Genomic DNA, 23,373 nt, shown 5'->3' with positions numbered 1-23,373 from the left:
TGAAGGGCCAGGTGCAAGTTCACTAAAACAATGGAGAGGAAACTCTTATAAAGGGGAGAGGAAGTTGGGAGTATTACAAACAGTTCTCCCTCTTATACTTCATGCAGGGCATGGGAGCTCCCCCTTCTGGCCTCCCTCTTTTATTTTAAATGAGGTTTCTGTCTAATTTTTTGCAATATAAAAAGTGAATACATTCTGATGCACGAGATAGCCGTGTTCAAGGGCATATTCTGTTAATAGAGCAATATCCAACTCAAACATAGTGGTGACACTTTAAATCCTTCTAAGCTCTAAAATAATGTATTTTATTTATTCAGGAATCCAAGTTACTAAATAGAATTCTCTGCATTTATTTTCAACATTTCCATCAAGGTTATTCAAATGCTAATATAGATGATGACACTATTTTATTTTTTATTTGTAAGATCGGAATATTAATTCCTAATACATTGGCAAACATGACATACACACATAAAAACACAAACTGTCCTATTTTATTCAGTTTGTTCATTTGTTCACTTAAATTGATTCACAACTGTGTACACACACAGATACACACACACACAGATGAGTGGCTTTTGTAAAATGTTATTTGTATTTTCTTTATCTGTGCTTGATTTTATGGCTTATTTTCCTACCTTTAACACTTATATTTTAAAAGAAAAAGAAAGTAGGTTATTAGGACCAAAGTTATAAGGTTTGTGTTACTTTGGATCATTTTTCTCATTCAAAATATGCACATGCTATTTCAGTTTTTATTTTTTATAATTATTGGGTGAATTTGTCTAATTATCCTATTAATCTCCAGGGACAAGTGGATACTATATATGCTCTTTTTCAGATATATTTATAAACATCATTAGGAAATGTAGAAATGTTTCTGAGTGAGATTATATAAGTTACTAGAGTCCCACCTCACGAAATCGTGTGGGTAGGGTCCCTAGGACCTAGCTTCCTGCAATCAGGGTCATCTTCTGCCCGTTCGCCAGTCCCCAGGCTGAATGCCGCCTCCACCGCTGGGCTGTCAGGCCATTGGGATCACCAGCTCATCCCCGGCTGCTCAGGGGCTCATCCCGGCTGCTGTGGGAAAGTAGGTGCCAGCAACTTCACCTCCAAGCATGTGTGCCGGGCCAGCCACTGACGCGCTGCCCACTCGGGGCCGCTCACGCGGGCGCTGCTGCCGCCACCGCTGCCACTGCTCCTGGGGCTTGAGGCGCTGACAGAAGCTGTGGGGCTGCTGTGACCTACTCGCCCGGGCATGAGCGGCCCGAGCAGGCAGCTCGTTCCATCAGTGGCCGGCCTGGCGCACGCACATGGAGGTGAAGTCGCTGGTGCCTGCTTTCCTGCAGGCCTGAGCCCCGGAGCAGCCAGGGATGAGCTGGTGATTCCAACGGCCTGACAGCCAGCCCGGTCCTCCTGCCACCCACCCTGATTCCCCCGTTCACCATCGCTGATCCATTGAAGCCTGCAGGCCAGGGGCAGGGACCAAGAGGTCAGTCGTTCAGACTGCTCGCCAGTCCCTAGTCCCGCCCTGCCCCGCTCGCGGGCGGGGGTGAGGGGAGGGACCAAGAGGTGCTCAATGCACCTCATGGTGACTGGTCGTTTGATCATCACCGTGATAGATAGATAGATAGATAGATAGATAGATAGATAGATAGCTCTTATATGAGTTCAGTTTTAACCTCAAGTTATCACATGAACATTATAATCACCAAGTAAGACTCACACTGAAATACCCACTGATGGAGTTGGTGAATAACCAGCTCCTCTTGTTACAGGATAGGAGAGGGGCTCAGCTCCCCCAGTTGCTTGTGGAAGTGGGGTTCTTGCGGTGCCATTGGAATAAACATTTCTGGAGGCCCCCATGGGAGAATGAGGTATAGTAGAAAGCTTTATTGCCATGGAATTACACCCACTTTAATTGGGAGGGAAAAATGTTTTACAACTCCCAAAGTCATCTGTCAAAATCCAACGTTCCATTTGATACTTGAATTTTATTTCTAACACCACAAAGAAGTGATTGCTTATGTTTGAAAAATGTATTGATGGAATTATTATTAATTCCTTTGGCAAACACTTCCACGTTTGTAAAATTTCCATCTTAAAATTTTATCTTATATATTTTATAGAACTATTATTATGCATCTTTTTTAGTTCCTTCCTTGAAGTAACATTGAAGAAAATGAATAATTTTTTGCTTTGATGAAGTATTGCATTTCTGCCCCCAAAATACCCAAGAATTTTATTTATTAATTTCATATATATTGTTGGATTTTCTTCACCATATTGATAGATCTCTGATATGGTAGAATCTTTTTATGCTTTTAGAATTAGAGAGCCAGAGCATAGTGCAGAAGGGCTATTAATTTACCACAATGGTTATTAGTTTACATTTTTAGAGGCATGATCCATTTCTCTCCTTACTGTTTGAAAAACACATTCTGAGCCACAGTTCCACTCTTCTCTCCTGAATAGAATGAACTTTTTAAAATGATGGTAATTATTTCTTATGTCTATAACTCCTCCTGTTGGCACTGAAAATGGCAACAGAATGTTGCCTACAATTGGACTTTGGTTCAGCAGCCTTGGTACTTGAGTTCTGGCTAAGAAAGAATTCAGAGCCCAAACACAAATTATATGAGAAAATTTATTCAGAAATCACTGAGGTAGAAGAAGTAAGTAGTAGAGAAGAGGGCTCAGGAAACAAGTCACAGAGGCAAAAGTAGGGCCCTTGAAGCTTAGGAACAAGAAAGGTAAAGGTAATGTGCCTGTGGGGAAGAGGTGGGGAAGGGGAAGGCATGGGTGTGCTCTTGAAAGGTGCTCCATCCTAAGGGCTTTAAGGGCAGGAATTTTAAGGGGAATCCCGGGGGAGGATAGAATATTCATTAGCTTTTCAGGTGTGTCCTTTTAGGCTCATCATCTTCACTGATTGTTCGGCACCAAGGCAGGGGGGTCATTGGTTAATGCACCTGGTCCTGACGTCAGTCATGGTGTCACTTGTCTGGTTTTGTTGCTTTTCTGGGCCTGGAGCTGAAACACAACTGAGGCATAGATGTTGTCGCTAGGGGTTACTGCTTAAGGGAGTGTCGTGCAAGGGCCGGCATGGGAGTCACATGAGGTCACTCTTCAGCCCCATGTTCCTCCTCTAAGGGGGTCTACCACGTGACTAGCGGCATGCCAGGAGAGAGTCCAAATTGCACGACCAGCAACCAGAGGTATGCTAGGGGAGAGAAGGTGGTTACCCTGGGAGTGAGGTCCTTGTTTGCCCAGTTTTGCCTGTTATTAGGTAACCGGGGCTTTCCACCCTGGTCACCTTCTATACCTGGTCCCTCTCCCTTGCTCTGCTCATACCTAACTGTCTACCACACATCCACAATAAGCAGTCTGTTCCTAATTATCTGAATGAACTGCACGTCCTTTATATCAGCTCACTGCACTCCTGCAAGGCCATTGGTGCTTCAAATCATTTTTCTGAGGTTACATTCTAGTCGCCTTTCCTATTGTCCATTTCAAATGCACTTGCTGAAACCTGTAATCTCAGATTTGACCCTGTTGCCTGTTATTTGACTTCTGTTTCTGTTCCCAGGCTATTTGGATACACATTTTCCATTAGACTGTCTGCTTTAGCATTTAACAGATGGATGATGTAAATTGCTGAGGTTGTGAGATGAAATTTTGTGTGATAGATACCATTTTCTCACAGGAAATTCCATTCTAAAGACTGTCAAGCACAGTATAGTTCAAGGCAGTGCTAACAGCTTCTGTTCTCGGGGCATAGCTAATTGGTTCATAGTCCATGTTAATGTAAACAAGTTATTTAACGTTCTTAAGTTAGCTTTTTTAAAAATAAAGTTGTGATAATAAAACCATATGTATTCAAAATTGCTCTGAAGATTTTTTTAAAATACTGTCCCTAGAATGCTCAGTACAGTGTTTGACATATAACAAAAATTTCCTATATTTTGGTCATTGCTGTCATTAATATTTTCATTATCAGCTTTCTAACTTATCCTTGGAAACTGGCTCAGCCCCTGTGGAAATTAGTGTATCACCACTGTCCCCAAACTAGCACCTAGGATATTCACTCTCTAGTGGTTTCTATACCCTAGATCCCACAAATATAGGAGAAGAAAATTTTGCAGTAATGTTCAAAAGACCTGGAATCAAACTTTTATTTGTTTAGGACTTGAAATAGTCTTACATTTTATTTCCTTAAAATATTAAATCTCTATATTCTCAAAATTGTATTATAAAATATTTATTCAGGTAAAGTCAAAATTCATCTCATGTTGCAATTAAACTAAAGCCTGTTAACAGAAATGTAATCTTATTAAATGTCACTTCTCAAAAAAAAATCATAGGAAATGGTTTACAAATGAACCAAAACTAGAAATGTCAAGCAATAAAAATTTATGGTTGTGGCATTATGCTAAATGATTGGAATGGAGAGAACAAAACCTTGTTTTACCAGTGGTTCTTCTTACCCATTGCAGTTTGCTGCCTCCTGATTCCCCTTGATTGTGTTGTCCAATAATATAGGTATGAAACCACATGATCTGTGGCCTTCCCTTCCTCTTTTAGAGATAAATGAAAATCATCAATAAAAGCCTGCTGAAAACCATCTTTTCCTTTTTTCTTTACATCAGGGCAGCTGTCAGCCACAACTGAGTGCTCGACCAGGCACCTTTTGGGCCTTCTGATGTACTGTATTGCTGACTTATTTTCACTTTAACAACTGCTGTTACCGTGATCCACACAGCAAGTGTTGAATCTAGAGGCAGGCCTACAGTGGCCTCCTCAGTCACACTCTGTGCTTGACAGTCTTTAGATGGAAATTTCCAAAGAGAAAACGGGTATCTTTCATGCAGTATTTTATTCTGCACCCTCCCTAGCTTTCTCCTTTCACGGTTGGTAATATGAGATACGCTGAGCTCAAGCTAATGGATTTTTTCTTTTTTCCAAATGAGTCGCCTGTGTTTTCCCTCTGTATTAAGTACTGAGCAGGTGGTGTTTTCTAATCATTTATGTTCAGTTTTTCTTCCATTATGAGGGAGAGAGTTCAGAGATGTGCACAGTGACATTTGTAGTTAAATGACAATGAATAAAAGATAGTTGCTTATGCTTTAATTAGAAAAGCATTTCATTTGGGACCATGGCAACAGAAGTATGTGAGGTGGAGCTGAGCCCTGCCTTCGGTAAATCAGAAGTCGGTGAACATCATTCTAGTAGTGCTTTTTCTTGGTTCTTGTTGCTAGTTTCCCATTCCTAATAGAAAGAAAATTACTCGGTTTTCAAATAAATTCCTTATCAAACAGCCTTCAGGAATGAATTAAAATGAAGAACCAAGGTTTCACAATATGTAAATATATTTATTCTTATGTTTATACCTATATATCTATACTGATATATTTTATACATCAAAATATGCAAAGGTGGACATTTATAAGTGAGATAAAATGGGGAGATACAGAAGGTACAACTCCCCATGATTGATAATTTTGCAGGAAATGGGGGTACAAATTCCTTCTTGGAGGCCATCTATATATATATAAAAGCCTAAGCAACTGTTACAACCGGATGACGGGCTGGTAGCTATGACACGCACTGATCACCAGAGGGCAGATGCTCAATGCATGACCAGAAACCATAGGCATGGAAACATGGAATAGACTGATGAATCTCAAAGGGAAGGGAAGAGATTTACCAAAGATCTTATATGCATACTAGAGGCCTGGTGCCCGTGCACCAGTGGGATACCTCTGGCCTGCGGGGATTGGGTCAAAACCAGCTCTCTGACATCCCCTGAGGGGTCCTGGATTGCAAGAGGGCGCAGGCCAGGCTGAGGGACCCCACCAGTGCATGAATTCATGCACCGGGCCTCTAGTAGTAAATAAGATTCCCCACAGGAATCTTCTTCCTCTTTGTTCAATGATTTTAGTTGTATATTATGTACTCGGGACAGTAGAAGGTGATAGAATTAGAGAAAAATTCAATGTCATTATGGGCAAGAATTTATGAATAAAATTATTAAAATGACTGGTTGCATTAACACATTAACACAATGTCTCACACTTACCTCTAAATAGTCAATGTCATATCAAAAATATTGAGATAACGAGACTACACTCCCAAAGCAGAAATCATCCTTTTTATGTATCATATACTTAAGATTTGTGCGTTTTACTGAATGTAAATTTAGTCTCAGTAATGCACCATTAAAATCTTTTATTAAAGCTGTAAATTATTTTATGCTTGTATTTATTGAAATATGAGTGATTATTTTAGGTTTGCATATTTTTTCTAAGAGATGACCTTGTTATTTAAGATTAAGTATTCCATTTAATACTCATTATACATTTATAATTAACTGATTTATAATTAAGCAATAACATTACATGTAAGTCCTTTTTAGAATCTATAGTTTAGGTAGTATTGATTTCATTTGAAATTAAAGTAATACAGTTGATTTTCATGACTTGCCTAAATCCACACAATTATTATGCGCTGTAATTGGGACTGTGACCCAGGTCTGCTTCTAAGTAATAATGATGCTGGTGGATGAAACTTCCCTGTTGTTTTGGGGAGTGAGGTTCTTGGGGCACAGTTGAAATAAGAATTTTCAGAAATCCCTCACAGGAGGATGGAATGTGGAAGAAGGCTTTATTTGCATAAAGTTACATTTCTTGGGCCCAAAGTCCCCTTCCCCTTAAGCCAGTCCTGGAAGAGGGGCAGCTGGAGTTCAGCAGAGTCCGAAATAGGGCCAATGTCCAGAGTTTCTGTTCCATGTTGCAGCTGGGTGTGGTTCAGCATTCAGGCCAGATTAAAGGCCATTAGTCCATGTGTGGAGCCCCACATGGCCATGAGCACGTGGGGCACAGGGGAATGTGCCCCTTCAGCAGGAGTCCCAAGAGGGCCTGGCACCCTGGAGCCAAGAGAGAGAGAGAGAATGGCTCCTTTGTCGAGAAGTTGAAAATATTTAGATTTCAAGGGCTTGTAGTGGCCAAGCCCATTCTGGTGAGTTACCTATTTCCAGGTGTGATTGACAGGCAATTAGTCTCCCAAGTCACTGAGACCTTACTGGGCATGTGTCTAAATTGCTTTTGTCTAGTCCGTTCCCTCATCAATCTGCAGGGAATAGACTTGGAGAATGTTAAATACGGCTTTTTGGCAAAGCTGTGTACATGGCATGTCTGCATATTGTGGTCTTCCCTTTCACTCCTCTCCTGCCATGAGCTGTAATTCAGAGAAGCTTCAGCTCATTGTGACTTAAACAGTTAAAAAATGTATAATTACACATGGAGAGAGGAACTGGAAACCTCACAATTGTTTGGGCTAGAAATTTAATTTAATATGGTTTGGTTCATCTCTCTGCTGTTTTACTCAGTATGTTTATCTCCATACTAAAGTTGATGTCACTCCAGGATGTGGCCTGGTTAATACCAGTTGCTTGGGTAAAACTTTGTTCACAAAATGAAAGAGAGAGACATGCTATCCTTTTCCAGAAACTCAGGAAAGGACATAGACCAAGAATGCCTTAGACTTGTGTCTGAACAAATAACGAGCAATGTAGAATAAGGTACTATCATCAATGATTCCCTAAATGTAAGGGAAGAATTAGTTTGAGGATGTGCTCTCTCTACCATTCTCTTTGTCTTTTAAGCGTAGAGGATTTTGGCTATATAGTGGCATATATTTTATGCAAGTTGTCTAGTGCAAGCAGCAGCCATTACAGAAATGATTTGATGAAGTTCATGGGGTAGAGACCAAGAGAGTAAAAGTCATTATCTTTAAAGGCTGGATAAAATGGAGCAGGATAGAATTCACTTTGCAAACAGTTTCACTGAATGTTTGACAAATGATCAATTACATTCTCAAGACTGAGATGTTTTACTAGATTGAGTACCAGCCTCAACAGAACTACATCTCTGAGATTCATATAGTTAGCCCTTAGTTCTGTAAGTAATATTTCAAATAGAAGATGATTCATCAATTTAAAACTTTTCCTGCCATGTAATGAAGGATGAAAATTAACCTGGCTTATATAATTAACATTCATGGGTTATTAATTACTTCTATAAGGGGACTGTATTCACTATAATAGGCTTGATTAAGACATAAATTTTCTTAATATGATAGTGTAAATGGAGTAGGTGGTAAAATTTAAATGTTTTTTGCATCAGATTCTTATAACTTAAAATGGTTTTCTAAAACTTGATTTTGTACACTTTTATTCAGCTCTGGCTGCTATAACAAAATACCATACACAGGTGGCTTAAACAACAGGCACTTGTTCTCACAGTTCTAGAGGCTGGAAAGTTGAAGATTATGTATCTGTGGATTCACATCCTGGTGAGAGCCCTCTTCCTGGCTTATAGATGGATGCCCTCTTGCTGTGTGCCCACATGGCAGAGAGAGTGCTAGCTCTGGTCTCTCTTCCTCTTTTTATAAGAGCACTAATTGCATCAGGGGGCCCCACTTTCATGATTACATCCAGACCTAATTCTCTCAAAGACCCCACCTCCAAATACAAATTACATTGGGGCTTCAACAGATGAATTTTCAGGAGTCACAAATCTTCACTCCCTATCAAAGCCTTATAAATTCAATAAGGCCTGGGGTCAAAGGAGATGCTATTCATTGGTGGCACGTCCAAGCAAGATTCGTATGGAATAAAACATAACTGAATAAATATAATATGAACTTTTAGCATTAAAGTGTCTGAAAATAAATTATATGCTTGCCATAATCAATACCGATAACCTTTGTTTTAAAATGTGAAATAGCAATCTTTGCTGAACCAAATACTGGAGTCATATAGTAGTTTTCTAGGCCCAATAGAACAGATTATCACCAAATTGGTGGTTCAAAACAGCAATGTTGTTTTTTCCGTTACTGTTGTGGAAGCCAGAAGACTGACACCAAGGTGTTTGTACATCCTTACTGCCTCAGATGTCCTAAGGGGAGAAGCCTTCCTTGCCTCTTCTGGCTTCTGGAGTCTCCTGTAACTGCTTGGCTTGTTCAGTATAACTTGAAACTCTGCCTCTGTTTTCACATGGTTTCTTGGTTGTGTCTCTGTGTGTCTCAAATTTCTCTCTCCTTTCTCTTGCAAGGACACCTGTTCTTGTATTTAGGAGCCACTCAAAATCCTGGATGATCTCATCCAGAGATCCCTACCTTAATTATATCTGCAAAGATCTTGTTTCCATGTAAGGTTACATTAACAGGTACTGCCATGTGTGTGGGAGGAGGGGTGGACATGGGGGTCTAGATCTTGGGCATACCTTTTCGAGGATACTAGTCAACCCATTTCAGTGAACAAAATAATGACCATAGGCTAATTGCTTGTTAGAGCTCATTGCAATTTGAAATACATTCATGTTTCTCTCCTAGAGAGGAATTTGTCCCTAGCTCATTTCATCTTGGCAACAACACAAGAGTAGGATTCAGATATATATATGTGTGGAGTGCCAGATCATGACACATTTTTAAAAAGCAGGCATACTAAGTAAACAAAAAATGTGGAATGTAGTCTGAGAGTTCGTTGAAAACACTGGTACCAATCCGTTTATGCACTTTATAGTAGCTAAGCTTCTAGTAGTATTTCCAACCATTGCATGTGAAAAAACAAAATCAGTTTAAGAAAAATTACCTATATTTGAGTAGAAAAATTCTGTCAGTATATTTTTTCATTTGCTTCCATAGTATAAACTCTTAATAGTGCTCCCTTCATCAATAGCCAGAGGATTTGGGTAAATTGTGTCAAATCTGCAATTAAATGCAAATGTAAATGCTGTGAAATATTACAGAGAATAATCTGAATACTATGCTGTACTAATTTTGCAAAGGATTACATATGTCATAAATATTTATGTCAATGGAATTAAAGAACTAACAAAATCATATTAAAAAACCTAAGTCCCCGAATAAGTTTAAAATTCTATTATTACTTGCAAAAATTTAAGTATGAATTCAGTCGACTAACAAAAGCTTATTTATCAGTAACAGAAATATATGCATTACTCAGAATAGAGATTTCCATACTTTCAGGGAACAAAACACTGAATCAAATCGTCTGTCTTTAAAGTGGTCATTTACTTTAGTAGTAACATTCAATGCACATGCTTAAAATTTGTTTGAACTCTTTATTTCAAAGTTTATTTAATCTAAAAATTTAATATGCAACTTTGATTTTTTAAAATGTATGTTTATCATTGACAGTATTACTGATGTACTTTTAATTTTTATTGCACTCCTTTCCTTTGCCACTTATTTTTGGCCAAACAATATATTTATCCAAGGAGACAATTAAAAATAAATGCTGCTTTTTTTTATGAATTACCAACCTATTTAAATTATAATTAAGCCCTACTGTTCAAGATGTTACATTTGCAGTTGAATAACTGCAGAGTAGAAGCTAGCATATACATAAAAGCAGCTTAAAACAGATGACAGCAGTTTCCTGCCAAATGGCCTTCTTCACATTGCTAATTTAGGCTCTTGTGCTGATATTGGATTTAGGGTTTTGTCAAAGCATTTGTATCTGATCCTTCACTTTCCTTCCCATACTCTAAAATCAAATTATCATATAAAAGTGAAAGGATTAGCCAGCTAGCTTAAATAGGCAGGTTTAGGGAGTCTTAGAGTTAAGAGGAATGAGAGGAATGCATAGATGGAGACTTGAAGACACCAGGGAGCTTATCTTATAGAGAGGATAGAGAAATGCCACAGAAAGGGGGGTTCAGGCAAATGGAAATATTTCTGTCCATTTTTCTGGCACGGAGCTCCTAAAATGCTTGGAATTTTCTAAGTGATGAAAGTGATAAAGGTGTCCTTTGTTTTGCTAATAAAGTGACTTTTGGAAAGATCTAAGGATAGGGCTGGTTGTCAGGGGAACTGACTCTGTAATTAGAGGATTAGAACTTTCAGGTCTACCCATCACCTTCAAGGAGGGGAGGGGCTGGAGGTGAATAAATTGCCAGTGGCCAATGATTTGAACAATCATGCCACTGTAATGAAGCCACCATGAAAATCCAAAAGGGCTGAGTTCAAAGAGCTTCCTGGTTGGTGAACACCTGGAAGCTCCATGCCCTTTCCCCATAGGTTGGCCTTTCTTGAGTTATATTCTTTTATAATAAATTGGTAATCTAGTAAGTAAATTTGTTTTTCTGAGTTCTTGAAACCACTCTAGTAATTTATCAAATCCAAGGAGGAAGTCCTGGGAACCCCTGATTTATAGCCAATTTGTCAGAAATACAGGTAACCAACTGGACTTGCTAAGGGCATCCTGAGTTGTAGGAGGTCACTGGAGCCTCCAATTTATAGGTGGTAGGTCAGAAACACAGGTAACAGCCTGGAGTTGGAGTGGGGCTGCAGTCAGGTAGACCTGAACCCTTAACATTGGAACCTGATGTGATCTCAGGGTAAATAATATCAGAATTCAGTTAAATTGTAGGACACCCACTGGTGTTAGAATATCGTTTGTTGGTGTAGGGGAAAACTGTACACATTGAAATTGGTGACTGAAAGCTAATATATATATATGTTTTAGTTGTACCTCTTTGTCTTCTTGAACAATTATGTTTTAGTTGCACCTCTTTGTCTTCTTGATTACTTAGAAATTAGAGTCATTAGTTCCCAACCTGGGTTGTAAACATTCTCTGTTTTTAGCTTTTGCTATCATTAGAGAGATGATAGAGCCTGAACAACCAAGTGTTTTGTATTGTTTCAATTTAATTGAAGTTGATTCCCTGTTTTAAGAGAGACTCAAATTTTGGATTTTATATTTCCCTTGGTTAGAAAAGGGACTTAGATATTTGTTCTTCCAAATTTCCCTTAAGATAACAAAGGCATATATTTTTTCTTAATCTTATAGCCCTTGCTAGCTGCCTGACCTTGGGCAAGATCCTTAATCTTTTTGTATCTCATTATCAATAACAATGAATTTGAGGATGATAATTGTAGTATATTCCCCACAGGGATTTATGTGGATTAAATAAAATAATTGCTTAGCACATTTTCTGGAATGCAATAAGCAGTAAATATTAGTAACTATTATTATATTCATTTGCTATATCATATAATGGAATTTTTCTTATGATCATCAAGAGAATTTCTACTAATCTTAGATGTATAGATATCTCTATCCAGAGAGCAATGTGTCTTTTGTCTTATAATCTGTGGATCACATCAATGATTAGCTCTATTGGCTATTAGAAATCTTAGTCAGGATGAGATCTTCTCATAAATATTTGTATTATTCAAGATAGACTAGCTTATATAGCAGTAACAAACAACCCCAAAATTTAGTGATTTAACTCAGAACAAAAACAATACATTATTGCCACTCTTACCAAGTCTACTGTAGGTTCAAAAAACCCACTTGGGAAGATGTAACTCATGTGTGGAACCCAGTATTCTAGGTGGCAGCACAGAACTGGCTCTTGGTAAATAATGTCCACCACAATACTGAAATTTTCATATTTCTTCCTCTATTTTATATTTCTACACCTATTTCTTTTTCTTAACCATCAAACTTAATTTATAATATTTTATATACTAGAGGCCCAGTGCACAGACTCCTATACTGGTGGGGTCCCTCGGCCAAGCCTGTGCCCTCTCGCAATCAGGGACCCCTTGGGGGATGTCAGACTGCCGGTTTCAGCCCCATCCCCACAGGCCAAGGGACACCACCGGTGCACGAATCCATGCACCAGGCCTCTAGTATGCATATAAGATCTTTGGTTAATCTCTTCCTGTCCTTCCCCCTGTCCCCTTCCCTCTGAGATTCATCAGGCTGTTCCATGTTTCCATGTCTGTGTGTTGAGCATCTTTCCCCTGGTGGTAAGTGTGCGTCATAGCTACTGGTTGAACGGTGAAACGGTGGAATGGTCAGACAGTCACTTAGGCTTTTATATATATATACTAGAGGCCCGGTGCACAAAAATTTGTGCACTCGGGGCGGGGGGAGGCGGTCCCTCAGCCCGGCCTGTGCCCTATCGCAGTTTGGGACCCCTCGGGGGATGACCACCTGCTGGCTTAGGCCTGCTCCCCAGGGGATTGGGACTAAGCTGGCAATCAGACATCCCTCTGGCAGCCCGGCAGCCCTCGGGGGATGTCCACTTGCCAGCGGGGAGCAGACCTAAGCTGCAGTCAGACATCCTTAGCGCTGCTGAGGAGGCAGGAGAGGCTCCCACCACCACCACTGTACTGGCAGCCATCAGCCTGGCTTGTGGCTGAGCAGAGCTCCCCCATGTGGGAGCGCACTGACCACCAGAGGGCAGCTCCTGCATTGAACATCTGCCCTCTGGTGGTCAGTGTGTGTCATAGTGACCAGTCATTCCCAGTTTTTCTGCTGTTAGGGTCAGTTTGCATATTACCTTTTTTTAAAAAAATATATTTTATTGATTTTTCACAGAGAGGAAGGGAGAGAGATAGAGAGTCAGAAACATCGATGAGAGAGAAACATCGATCAGCTGCCTTCTGCACATCTCCCACTGGGGATGTGCCCGCAACCCTGGTACATGCCCTTGACCGGAATCGAACCCGGAACCCTTCAGTCCGCAGGCCGACCCTCTATCCACTGAGCCAAATCGGTTTCGGCATGCATATTACCCTTTTACTATATAGGATAGAGGCCTGATGCATGGGTGGGGGCCGGCTGGTTTGCCCTGAAGGGTGTCCTGGATCAGGGTGGGGGTCCTGCTTGGGTGCCTGGCCAGCCTAGGTGAGGGGCTGATGGCTGTTTGCAGCTGGCCACACCCCCTTCAGGGTGGGGGTCCTCACTGGGGTGCCTGGCCAGCCTGGATGAGGGGCTGATGGCTGTTTTCAGGCTGGCCATACCCCCTTTAGGGTGGGGGTCCCCATTGGGGTGCCTGGCCAGACTAGGTGAGGGGCTGAGGGGCATTTTCAGGCTGGCCGGTGACTGAAGCTCCCAGCCTCTCCTTTTTTTCTTTTTCTTTTTTTTTTATTCTTGGATTTATTTACCTTCTATAATTGAAACTTTGTTGCCATCACTGGAGCTGAGAGCCAGCTCCTGCTCGCTCCAGCTCCGAGGCCACAGCCTGCTGAAAGCAGGTATCTGGGGTTTGTTTAGCTTCTATAATTGAAACTTTGTTGCTTTCAGAGCTCAGAGCCGGGCTGCGTCAGGCGGGGAACCTTGGCTTCCTCCATCACTGGAGCAAGCAAGCCTCCTGCTCGCTTCAGCTGCGTGGCTGCCAGCCGCCATCTTGGTTGGTTAATTTGCATATCGCGCTGATTAGCCAATGGGAGGCATAGCAAAAGTACAGTCAATTACCATGTTTGTCTATTATATATATATATATATATATATATATATATATATATATATATATATACACACACACATACATACATATACATATATATAAATCATCCAAAATCATCTTAGAATAAGGTGGGGTAAAATTAAAATGTCTTTAAAAGAGATATATTGATCTTTTTCACCATTATATCCACAGCACTTGCCCAATGACTCTCAATAAATATGCTAAATTAAATCGATATTAAATCAACTATAGATCCATGCATATAATTCTACAGATGTAATAATGGAGTAAGATTTGTAATGGTGTTACTATTTATTCCATATTTTATTACTTTCTTGATATTGCCTTCTTGTGGCCAACATTATATTTTATGAAACTGCCAATGTTTAAAAGTTTTATTTGTTGTTATGGATTTTTTTTAAAGTCATTTATTTGTTCTACACAAGGATGAACTAAAGCCTTGGTCAGCTTAAGGTACTGAATAAATTATTATCAAATTTCAAAAGGGAAGAAATAAATCATAGCATTAAAAAATGAAAAATAATGATTACATTTATAATACATAAGATATTCTACCTCCTTATTGATTATATTACTTTGAACTAGAGAGAACCTATAGCATGAATACAAATCACTAACAGCAATTCAGAATGGTTTGGTTTGTGAGCATTATTAACTTATGGACTAATTGAACAGAGAGTTAAAAACAAAAATTAATATATTGTGGCTAATATCAGTTTAAACTTCTCTAAACTCTGATGAAAACTCATATCTACTGTATGTTTGTGCTATGACCAAGAAGATATACATTTTCTATTGGAACTAAACATTTCAGGTGTCTAAAGAAATTAAAGCAGAAATTGCTTAGATTTTGTTGTAAATGTGTATATTTGAATAGTTTAAAAAAAGGTTTATTGGAAATGCATAGAGAATGCAAATGTATCTTCAGATATAACATTTTATTTCATTAAGTTTCCCATGTTATGTTCTAAGAACACTTGCAGATGAAATTCTTATCAAAGAGTAGATCTAAGTTGATTGCAAGAAAATATTAAATGAAATCACACTCACCATGTCAAGCCCCGTAGCGCAACTTATATATCATAAATCATAGTCTGTCAGCAGCTACAGGAGGGGCAGCGAGTAGTAAGACAAATGATGGATTTGATCTTTCCTGCCTTTGATTTATTAATAACTAGTTGGAATATGGAATGGCTTGAAAGACTCACTTCAAGGTTGGGAACTCATTTGCAGAAAACTTTGTTTTCTTTTTCATATTAGTGTTAGTAATATTTGACATTCCCATCAGAAAAGGGGTTCAACTCCATTTTGATTTCTTATGCCAACTATTATCACCCTTTTATCTAGAAAAAATCACTTTTTATCTTATTACCAATTGTCATTGTTACTTTCTTTGTGTTAATTTCTAAGATTACCTTTTATTTCCAACAAAACATTCACAGGTTGCTGTAATAATCTTTCTTTATTCAAATTTATAAACCTCAATTGAAAGGAATAGGTGTAAATCATTCTGTTAGATTTCTTTTAAAACAATAGCATCAGATATATATTTCTCTGTGTCCCAAAATGTCAGTGGACTACGTGGAAGCTACACTGACACGCTCCCAAGACCAAACTGGAATTACAACTACAATACAGAGAAACCAGCTGAAGACGAGCTGAAGAGAATCCAGATAACTAAAAACAGTTGCATTAGAAAACATATTACATTGATTTTTGTGTACAAGGTGTTTTTCTTTTTTTTCTACATTTTAACTATTTTTAACTGGCATTTAACAGTCTCAGACAATTTTCAAAACATTTTTTACTTGATTTATTAATTTATATAACAAATAAATATTGAGAATCTATGTGTCAGATACTGGGCTAGACAATGGCCACATATAATGGAAGCAAAGTCACGTTCTCCCTTTTTTCTTGGAGTTTATAGTCTGGCTGAGGACTGAAGGAGAGGCCACGGAGTATTATAGTAGTAGAGGGATATATAAGCCTACTATTACTTGATTTTATGTAGGCTGTTCTCAGGGAAGACATCTTCTGGAGGTGACACTTAGGCTTTAGTTAGACCGTTAGACCGGTAGGAAGAGTTGACTGGGTAATTGAGGGAGGCAGGACATGCCATGCAAGGTCTTTGATGCTGGGGAAGCTCATAGTGTGTTCTCAAACCACAGGAATGCGGGCATGGCTGGACTGCAGAGAACCAGAGAGGCTGGCAGGAGAGGTTACATTTCCATCCAGGGATTTGGAGTTTTTCTTAAGAAAATGAAACAGAACAAAACAAAGAATCCTTAAGTAAACATTGAGGTGATGTATGAAGGAAACTGATCTTACAAGATTTAAGTTTTATAATGGTCTGGATTTCTGCAGGGTTTCATCTTACTGGAGGGGAGCGGAAGGGAGATGTACAGCAACTAGATGAGAGGTTGTTACAGTTTTTCAGATGAGATAATAGTAGTTTGTATCAGTTTAATACTGATCTTGTTTCAAGTAAAATGTTAGTATTTTATTCAAATGGACTTTTGCATTACTTTTAGTTTTGAAAATAACATTACAATTTTACCTGATTACTTATTTTTGGCATCCTCTTAATTGTGTGTCCAAGTGAATTCCTTACTCGGCTGCCTCATAAAAGTCCCAGCCCTGTTGTGGTTTTTAGAGTGGTTTTCAGACCAAGAACATGCTCAATAGGTTCTGCTTCTCACAGTTTTGTTCCATCCAGCAAACTTCTGAAATGCATGTGATTTTTCAGGCCCCGGTTTGCATCTCAGTTTGCAATCCATGTTTCAGACATAACAACTGTGTATTTCTACTTCATCATATATGTATAAGATCATACGAAAGGAAACATTTTTTCCCAACAAAGACTTAATAGCAAGATTCTCATAGCTATATTTCTTACTTTAACATGGCCAAAAATAATGCTGCAACTTGTAAAATTATTTTTGACTCTGTAATACCATATTTTAATATATCTTTTATCCTGCATACATTATTATTAATGAAGTAGCCAATTAGTACTAATCAATTCAGTTATGAATCCACTACAGTATAGTAGAGTTTGCATTCTAAGCTTATTTCCCTCTAATAATAATTTATATAATAAAATATGCAAAGATAAATTTATTTTGAGCTGACCAATGCTCTTTAAAAATTTTAGCTTTATTCAAGCAGCAGCAAATGCTCTAAAGTATGTCCAACAGATAAAATATAATAAAAATGTGTATTTCTACAGGAAATTGATTATTTTGCACATGCCAAAAAAAGTTCTGATGATTACATCTCACTTCAAAATATTTGACATAATTTAAATATTTATAATCTTGCCTTTCTATCCTTCTATATTTTTCATTTGTGATCTATCTTGTTTTCAAACTCTTCACAATTTCTGTTATTTTGAAACTAGCCATCATACCTTACTCTCTCCCTTTCACACTCTATTCTTTCTCTCTCTCAGCAATAGCAACCTGTTTCCTGTGGGATATTATCTTCACAGGAATACTTGCAGTTCTGGTGGGACCACAGACCATAGCATTTCTCTGAAACACAAGAGTGAATGCATAATTCAAAACACATCAGCCACTTGATCCAACCTGGAAGAAGATAGAAGTTACCACTCCCACCCTCACAACAAGACAAAAGCTGTACTGACTGTCAATGACTTTCCTTAAATCCATCAGATTTGAGGTCACAAAGCAAACGGATGCTCCCTAAAATAGAGAGATGAGAAAATGCAAAGAATTAGAGCTTACTTAAGCAGAAGGAAACCCAGAAACAGAAACCAAACATGTCAGTCTCTCCTAGGGCAGGGAACTTTAAACTGTAATGGATGAATTGCTGGAGGCTTGGTATGGACAAGCTTGAGATTTAGCTTAGAGAAAGATATATATCATGGTGATACTAGTTCCAATAAAGCTGGAGTAAGTATATTACTTCAGGCAAAGCCAACTTCAGAGCAAGGAAAATTATCAGGGATAAAAAGAAGCATAACATAATAATAAAGGGTTCATTCTCCATGAAGACATAACATTTCTAATGTGTATGCACATAATAACAGATTGTCAAAATACATGAGGTTAAAACTGATAGAACCTCAAAAAGAAATAGATAAATTTACTAGTATAGTTGAAGACTTCATTCCACCTCTATCAGTAATGGACAGATCCAGGAAGTGGAAAATCAGAAAGGATACATGAAGTTGGACTAAACACTGTCCAAAGAAATCAGTCCCATTATTTCTTCCTAGAAATTAATTTTTGAACACAGACATCAGGAGTAATGTTCAAGGCATATTCAAGAAAATATACAACAGAATTAGAATGAGATCCAGGGATTCATACTTTTAAAGATGCCTCTAGTTGATTCTATTGTGAAACTAATGTTGAGAAGTAATGTGCCCATGTGAGTTTTAGTTCATTCTGCCTCAGATCTCTAGGGTTATACTAATCCCTGGCCTTGGTTTTTTGTTGTTGTTGTTTTTTGTTTGTTTGTTTATTATAATTTTTAAAGTCTTGATAAAGGTTGCTATCTTAAAGTGTTTAAAGGACTCCAGGTATTATTAAAAGCACTGTGTACCATGCATGGTGCTAAGCCTCTTAAACTACATCATCACATTGACTTTTCATTTTGTTAATGGTTTCTTTTGCTGTTAAGAAGCTTTATAATTTGATATAGTCCCATGTGTTTATTTTTTCCTTTGTTTCTCTTGCCCTAGGAGATGTATTGGTGAAAATATTGCTACACGAAATGTTTGAGATTTTACTGCCTGTATTTTCTTCTAGGACTTTTATGATTGCTCAACTTACATTTGAGTCTTTTATCCATTTTGAATTTATTCTTGTGAATGGTGTAATTTGGTGATCTAGTTTCTTTTTTTTTCTTTTCTTTTTTTTTTTGCATATACCTGTTCAATTTTCCCAACACCATTTACCAAAGAGACTGTCTTTACTCCATTCTATGCTTCACCTCTTTTGTCAGATATTAACTGACCATAACACTAACCCTTAGCTATTATTAAATTTTACATGTAACAAATTGGGTGGGACAAATAAGGAGCCATCCTCTCAAGATTAGACCAGAAATCTCTAATGTGCTTAATTCAGCTACATATCAGATTAGATAGGAGAGAAAGGCAGCTAAATAATAAATATATTTGTAAAGACAAAGTAAAACAGAAAAAGAAGTAAAAATATGACTAATGAATTTTATTGAATTTATTTTTCTACTCTAAAGATAAAATTCTTCGTAATGCTAGGTAAGATGAAAGAACTTCAGGTCCAATGGTCATGCCCAGCATAGCAAAAAGAATGTAGATAACTTTATACAGTGAGATGAAAAGTTTAAGAGCAAAAATTGGGCATATCTGTGGCTCTTGGACTTAGACTTCAATTCATGCAGGTTGAGGTATTATTACTCCAAAAGTTCTTGATAAGATAGGTCAATAGCAGAAGAAATAGTTTCAAAAGCAATCAACCATTGAATCTCATGCATAATACGTATCTAGATCTTCTTATCTAGTATAATAATAAGTGAAATATATCAAATTACGGTTTCTTTGTTTTACTTTGAAAATCACTTCTTTCCCAATGCCTTAGAAATGTAATGTAGTTTGATAATGTTATCAATATCTTGAGAAATGTCAGTAAATCAGGAACTTAAATTTTCCTGTTATCTGTAATATGAAAATAGTAGGATTAAAAAAGATCATGGATGACTCATGAATTCAGTAATATTCCTCTATCTCCACATACTCTCTTTGCAGCAATTTTATGATACTTGTTTAAATACATCTGAAAATATTAACATTTTCTCAACTTTTATCTTTAGGAAACCATCACTTTCCTGTAAGTTGAATGGCAGAGTAGGACTCTTAAACTTTATTCTTAAATGCTATTATTCATTTTGGTAGTTCTAGTAGGTCAGGACCATCTGGAATTACTTCTTCCAATTCTCATTGGTGCTTTTAATACCATAAACTGTGTATTAATAGAGTCTTTACTGAAAATTATTTGCAGGTTGTATACCAACTGAAGAGCACACTTTCTTGGAAAGCTGCCCTGGCCAGTTTGCTCAGTGGTTAGAGTGTCAGCCCACAGACTGAAGGGTCTCATGTTCAATTTCAGTCAAGGGCACAAACTTTGATTTCAGGCTTGATCCCTGGCCCCAGTCTAGGTGCATGCAGGAGGCAAACCAACCAATGTGTCTCTCTCACATTGATGTTTCTCTCTCTGTTTCTTCCCTCCCCTTCCATTCTTTCTAAATATCAATGGAGCCTGGCCAGTATGGCTCAGTGGTTGAGCGTTGGCCTATGAACCAGGAGGTCACAGTTTGATTCCTGGTCAGGGCACATGACCAAGTTGTGGGCTTGATCCCCAGTGGGGGGCGTATGGGAGCCCATGATCAATGATTCTCATCATTGATGTTTCTATCTCTCCCTCTCCCTTCTTCTCTGAAATCAATAAAAACATTTTTTTAAATCAATGGAAAAAATATCCTTGGGTGTGGATCAACAGCAACAGCAAAACGCTTTCTTGGAAAGCTAACTACAGCACGTCTGTAAAAGGATTTGTACAGCATCTGCTTGAAAAGGAAAGGGGACATTATCCAATGTGTAGATTTGCCATATATGTCCCAAATACTGCCCTCAACTGCCCCCCCCTGCTGGCCTGGTCACTCCCAACTGGCCTTCTCTGCCGGCCTGGGCCTGGTCACCCCTCACTGCCCCGCCCCCTCCCCCCCCACCAGCCTGGTTGCCCCACACAGTCTGCTGTTCGGTCATTGCATGAGGGCGTCTCAACCAATTTGCATATATATATGAAGTTTTTTTTATGTGCCTCAGACATGAAACAGCTCTGGCCACTGACACAGGCATCAAGCTAGAATGAACTAAGGACTGTACATCTGCTTTGCCCCTGACTGATATAAGAGCAACACCACCAATCAGGTGTCTCCTTGCCCATTGCCAGGGGGTTATATAAAGTTTTTTTTTTTTAAATAAAAAACAACAGCAGAGGGACAAAATATTTAAAGGTACCTAAGACAAAGGAACACAGCTGGGGATAGAGCTAAAAATATGGAACCCTTACCCTTTGAGACAGCATGGAGTGACCTGGAAAGTAATATGCTAAGTGAAATAAGCCAGTCAGAGAAAGATAAGAATCACATGATCACACTCATATGTGGATTCTAATGAACAAAATAAACTGATGAACAAAATAGATCCAGAGACATAGAAACATGGAACAGACTAATGAATCTCAGAAGGCAGTCATGGGTGGGGAGAGACGTTAATAGGGAATTTATATGCCTGTATGCATAGCCCATGGACACAGATGACAATAGTATGGTGAAGGCATGGTAGGGGTGGATATGGGGTCAAGGGGGTCAGTGGGAAGAAGAAACAAAAGGGGTGAGGCATCTGTAATATTTTCAAAAATAAAGGTAAAAATATAAATAAAAATAAGTAAAACAAATAATGAGAAGAAGCTACAGAGGAAGAATTCAAGGTTTGCAGACATCTGTTAAAATTGGGAATAGGATTAATAAAATGTAATTGAGATGCTTTTAGAAATAGGGTCATGACACAACCATAACTGTATTTTCAAATCATGGCTCTGAGTTTAGTGTGAAATACGAATTACATTGGCACAAAGGTAATCATGAAAATACCAGATAGGAGATTAGTTCAGTAACATGAACAGTGAGGGTAGCTTGTGCAATGGTGGTAAATGAAGAAACATTACAAAAAAAAAAATACAAGGAAGCAGAAAGAACACCATTTTGTTGGCTTTGCTTCACTTATCAAAATATTTATCTAGTACCTACTATATACTAGGTAGTCAAGTGGGATACAGTTGTAAAGAAAACTAAGTTCCTGTCTCATGGAGCCTGTACTTTAGTAAAGGGAGATAGACAGCAATGGAATGAACAAACACACATAGATATAATGACAGGTTATCTGGGTGATGAGTGTCCTAGGCAGAGAGCAAAACAAATTTGTAAGCTCTAAGAAGGAAGGATGCTTGGTGTGGTCAAGAGCAACCACGAGGCCTGTGTGGCTAATATATAGTGAATGACTTGGAAAGTGGTAAGAAATGAGGATGGAGGCAGTTGAAAGCCGGTCATGTAGGACCCTTAGGAAGTCTGAGTTTTACTTTGAGATGGGAAGCCATTGAAGAGATTTATGAAGGAGAGTGAAATGATCACTCACAGAATCACCCAGATGTTTTATTGTAATGTAATGTCTGACTTTATTATTAAACAGTTGGGTGAACAGTAGTGTCATTTACTGAAAGCACGCAATGGAAGAGGAGCAGTTTTGCTTTGGAAGGTGAAAGGTGGGGATTGGATGCTATGATTAAAGAGAGTTCACAAGTTCAGCGTCCTATAATTGTTTAAGTAGTATCTGGAGAGTATATGAAAAAAGGAAAGACATGTGTTGATATACTTTATCATATCCATTGGGCTATTTTTTATTGATGAGAATTAAAAAATTAGGAAAATGTTGCAAAATTGGACAGGCAGTACAATGTGTATGTTCTGTATTTAAGGCAATTTCCTACAATGACCTTCACAGAAAAGGAAAAGATTGAAACCAATAAGAATAGCACCTCAGTGGCTCTGAGATCAATCAGTCAGGAAAACTGCTATTTTAGAAATATCCCTAGAAAATGTGAAGAATAATTTATCCTGCTAAAGAATTCATTGGTGCTTTAAGTTTTATTTTTATTATGAATGCTTTTCTTGCACATTCTCAAGGAATGCCTTATTGCAATTTCTTTTTAAATATAATTTTCAAGATATTCTCAAGCATCCATCCTGTTTATCTGAGTTTTGTTATTTCTGAGATAATAATTAAACATGGTGTATAGTTAAATATTCTGTTCATCTAATAATAGGCATCATATTCACTACTTCTTATTATGGTAGGTAGGTAGAAAGGTAAATATATAGATAGGTAGGTAGATAGATAGATAGATAATAACAATTTTCTGGAACTGTTGGATTTTTCAAAATAGTAGTTTCCAAAGGTGATTTATTTATTTTAGTTTTTAATGTTAGTTTTTACATT

At 38.2% G+C, this 23,373-nt stretch overlaps 1 pseudogene; it reads right to left on the bottom strand.

Moving 5' to 3' along the window:
- Nucleotides 1-21,128: 21,128 nt before the first annotated feature.
- LOC111827940 lies at nt 21,129-21,273 on the bottom strand (annotated as a pseudogene).
- Between the last annotated feature and the right edge of the window lie 2,100 nt (nt 21,274-23,373).

The sequence above is a fragment of the Myotis lucifugus genome, unplaced genomic scaffold (assembly GCF_000147115.1).
Source record: "Myotis lucifugus unplaced genomic scaffold, Myoluc2.0 scaffold_253, whole genome shotgun sequence".
Lineage (NCBI taxonomy): Eukaryota > Metazoa > Chordata > Mammalia > Chiroptera > Vespertilionidae > Myotis > Myotis lucifugus.
Note: the sequence above shows the minus strand (reverse complement) of the source record. Positions and strands in the feature narration are given on the sequence as shown.